This window comes from Callorhinus ursinus, unplaced genomic scaffold (genome assembly GCF_003265705.2).
Source record: "Callorhinus ursinus isolate GAN/ISIS: 27379988/994484 unplaced genomic scaffold, GSC_fseal_2.0 scaffold1760, whole genome shotgun sequence".
In the NCBI taxonomy this organism is placed as follows: Eukaryota; Metazoa; Chordata; class Mammalia; order Carnivora; family Otariidae; genus Callorhinus; species Callorhinus ursinus.
In genome coordinates, this window is record NW_027398814.1 from 2602 (window position 1) to 6924 (window position 4323).

At 57.8% G+C, this 4323-nt stretch overlaps 1 pseudogene; it reads right to left on the reverse strand.

Moving 5' to 3' along the window:
- Positions 1-313: 313 nt before the first annotated feature.
- LOC141372153 (uncharacterized) lies at positions 314-2230 on the reverse strand (annotated as a pseudogene).
- Positions 2231-4323: the final 2093 nt, after the last annotated feature.

A 4323-nucleotide genomic window follows, 5' to 3' on the forward strand; every position in this document is an offset into this window, starting at 1 on the left:
ATAAGGGAAATTTTATGACAAATAAACACAGAAGAAAAGAATCCCCTTTGAAAATAGGGGGGCAGACACAAAGGCCCCTATTTTGTGATTCCAATTACAGAAACATTAGGAATACATAAAGGAACCGAGAGAGAAAGCAGCTTAGGGGTTGCCGGGGTCTGGGATTGGGGAGGAAAGGGTGGGGAGGGCTTCTGGTTTGGGGACAACTTTGGGGAATGAGATATTTTGCGGCAATGTTCTGGAGTGTCACGGGACAGCATTGGGCATGTACTTAATTCTCATGACGTGTTCAACTGAAAACAAGTAATTATATTTAAAACAAATAATAAACAGTATATAGGATGTGGAAGGATAAAATATCAGTTGATATGTACCAGAGAGAAAGAACACAGGGCGAGGGGATGAAACAATCGGGCGGGGTCTCGGTTTCAGACGATGGAATTAAGAGTAATTGTACAAGGGGCTCTCCCTGCAGGGCTGTGGGCTCTGGATGTGGCTGTGGGCGCCCTGCAGGAGCAGGAGTAGGGGCAGGGCTCAGGATAGGGGCAGGGACAGGGGCATTGACAGAGGTAAGAACAGGGGCAGAGACAGGGGCAAGGGGAGGGACAGGGTCAGCAGTAGTGGCAGGTGCAGGATCCAGGGCAGGAGCAAGGACAGGAAGTGGGTCAGGGGCAGAAACGGGACCACTGTCAGGGGCAGGGCAAGGCGCAGCGGCTCTGGCAGGAGTACGAACAGGGGCAGGATGGAGGGTAGGATCTGGCTCTGGGACAGTGGCTCTGGCATTGGCAGGAGCAGGAACAGGGGCAGAGGCAGGAACAAGAGCACAGGCAGGGGCAGGGACTGGGGCAGGGGCAGAGGCAGGGGAAAGGGAAGGGGTAGGAGCCGGGTCAGGATCTGGGTCCGAGGCAGGGGCTTGGGCTGGGTTGGGGGAAGTGTGAGTGGCAGGAATTATAGCAGGGGCAGGGGCTGTCGTGGGAGCAGGTGCCAGTTCTTCCTGGACAGCACCAGGCTCTCCCTGGGCAGGTGCTGGGTCACCTTCTGGCTTCTGGTGTCCTACTGAAGTCACTGCAGGCATCAACCCTCCCTCGAGATTCGGCTGAGCTCCTCAGGTGGTGGAGCAGCTGTGAGAGGAGAAACCTCACCCACATGCCTGCTCTCTGTGGGCCTTTGCAGAGACAGAGCCCAGCCCATGGTCTCCCAGAGAAGCCACAATTGGGAAGGAAACCTCACGGGGACGTCTCCCCGACTGCAGTCCACCGCTGTGTGCTCTGTGCCCAGTCGTTGCTCCTGGCCCCACACCAGCCTCTGGGGGCTCCTCCCTGTGGGGCCAGCAATGACCTGTCCCCACACACCACAAACACCCAGCCCCAGCCTTCTCACCCTCCGCCTCAACCTCCAGGCGTTCCAGCTCCTGGACCACTGTCCGGTGGACAACCACTTGGGACAGTAGTCTGGATGATGTAGGAGGTCTTCACCTACAATCCCCAGCACCTGCTTCTGGGGAACTCTGTGGGGTCACCTCCTCTTTTGAGGAGATGTATGGCGTGTCCACCAGCCTCCTCTCCATGTCCTCCGTCCCTTCTGCAAAGACAGGGACCGGTAGCCGGCCCTGAGTTATCATAGCCCTTCCCGACCATCCACACTGTCCTCCTGCCCAGTCCCCCTGCTGCTCCCAGATCAGACACAGACCTGTGCGTCCACAGCCCTGCATCCGGGAATCAGTGACCCATCCCTGCATGGCTATCGGGATAAACCTCGGGCAGAAGGGGCAGCACCCGCACACCCCATCCCACACAGCCAGCCTTGACCTTGAACATTACCTGCCCACTTGGTATCTGACCCCTCATCAGCCTGCTCCTGCTCTGGGTGGCCTCACCCTGCATGACCCCTCTTTACACACGCATATACACACACATGCACATACACACAAACACCCCCATTCACACACGTGCAACCACACCCACACTCACACACAGACACACGCACACACACACAGACACTCACACGCACACACACACAGGGAGGGCACCTGGGGCTACACAGCTCATCAGAGTTAGTGGGGCTGCATGGCCGGCTCTGGGCCCCCTGTTGTCATTTTTATGTCCTTCCGGCCAAATGGCCAGGGGCCGTGGGGAGCCCTGACATGAAATCCCCAGCAGGGGACAGCGTCTGGAGGGCACGCTTTCTTCCATCTGCAGCCTACGGACCTCGGAAAGAAACATGCGAACATCTTGGATTGAAGATCTCCAATGAAATGATCTGGACAGGGGGCTGTCTGAGGAATGTGGGTGCCTGGTTACCAGGGTTCCAAATTCTGTTGGGCTCTGTGGTCAGGGAAGTGAAGTCACCACTGCCTGGGTTCCCATTACCAAATTCCTCCTCACACAAGAGCCACCCGAGTGCCCCCCTCCTCCGGCTTCTCAATGCTCACCCTCCCCCATGCCGCATCCACACAGGGACAACCATAGCCCACCCACAGCCCCGGGAGGCCTATGATTTCTCCTGATTCCCTCTGTCCTGTGTTCATTCTCTGTCCCCTTCTCTGTGTTTGCATCTGTGTCTCTCACAGGAGCAGAATCTATGGGTTCCAACGGCGATGTGAGAAACCTCAGAAGCCTCCATTGTCCCCATTTCCCTCTCCGGTCCTGGTGCTCCATTCTTCCCTAAGGCCACCTCACACTGACCAGAGCAGTGATTCTGGAACCTCTTCCAAATGGGGACCCTGAGGCTGAAACTAGGAGAGCCCTGACTTGGTCTCCAGACTTGTGGCCCAGTGCTCTGCCACGTTCTGCGTACCCAGGTCCTCAGCTCCCCAAGCCCCCAGTGTGTCCTCTGCTGAGAAGGACTTCGAGGGGGTACAAAGATTTCTCCCAGGACTGGGAGCACAGTGGGTCAGGGATGGAGATCCAAGGCCCACAGGCTCTTTTCCAAGCCTGTGGGACCCTTGGGACACTGCATCTCTGCAGCCCAAGTGACAGAAGAGTAAGCTGAGGCCTTTTGTGCTGTAGACCCTCTGGACTTGGGGGTCAGTATCTCTTCCTACTCCCAAGTGACCAGGGTGGTGGTGGACACCGGAATCCAGAACCTGTCTTCTCCCAGTTCCCTGGGAATACCCTGGGCCCCTTGGGGACCTCTGACCATCAACCTGGCCTGTCTCCCCTCCCCATGCTCTGGATCTGTGTCCTTGCCAGGAGTCCTGATGCCCTGCCACATGGCCCAGCCATCTCTAACCCCTTTCTTCTTTCCCCCTTCTCACCCAACTCACTCCCTGGGTGTCCTCCCTTTCTGACCCCCAGCTGGGCAGTCAGAGTGTTGTATGTGTGTGGCTGGGTGTGCAGGTTCGCATGCCTCTAAGTACATCGCGATGCTAAGGTCATGTGCCCACATGGGACGGGGTGGGTAGCTATCCCCGAGGATCTCAGGGGCTCTCACACCCAAAGCAAACCTCATGGGAGGGTTGGGGTTGGGCTAGGACTGGAGAGCAGCCCTGCTCCTTGGGCTCTGCACCCCTCCTTTGTTTTGGGCCAGTCCCTGCCTCTCTTGACCCAAGTTCCCAACTGTCCCTAAGGGTTGGACATGGAAACACTTTAACGTGGCTGCTTCTCTAGGGTTAGGTGGGGGAAAGTTGCACCAGGCACACAGGCCTCCCTACCGAGAGGGCCAGCCAGGTGTGTCATGGACAGGTGTGCAAAGGGGACCTGCACAGAGTACCTGTACAGTGACCCAGCCCTGTGGCCGATGTACAAGAGACCCATGGCTCTGCACCGGAGGGGACCCCATCTTCCCTCACCACCGCCAACTGCTCTGTGGCCCAAAGGCCACTGGGCTCCACAACCACGGCCACCCTGCGTGGCAGGCCTTAGCGTGCAAGGCCAGGTGGGTTGGATATCTGGGGACGCACAGGTCATTCAATATCCCCCACCCAGCTGGAATGCATTCAAGTCTGCTGGAATGCACACTCCCTCTCAGTGTCCAGCTAAGTGATGGGCTGGGCCAGAGGACCTGGAGGCATCAATGGAGGCCAACTCAGGACAGGGAGAAGATCAGTCCGACCCTTCCCATTCTCCTCTCCTCCTTTTGCCTTGTCTCCCTGGCAGGACCTGGGATGGACGTCCAGCCTGTCCCTGACTGCAGCCCTGCCTGGAGTCAGAGGGGCAGGGAAGAGGCTGGGGTGGAGGGGCGCAACAGTAGGATTTCGATGTGCAGGAGGCCGTTACTATAATGAGGGACCCCGTGGGCAATCAGTGATTTCAGCCCTTAGTAGACATGAGCGGTGGCCCCAGGACTCGGCCCCTGCCCCATCCTTCACCCTCTACAAGGCCC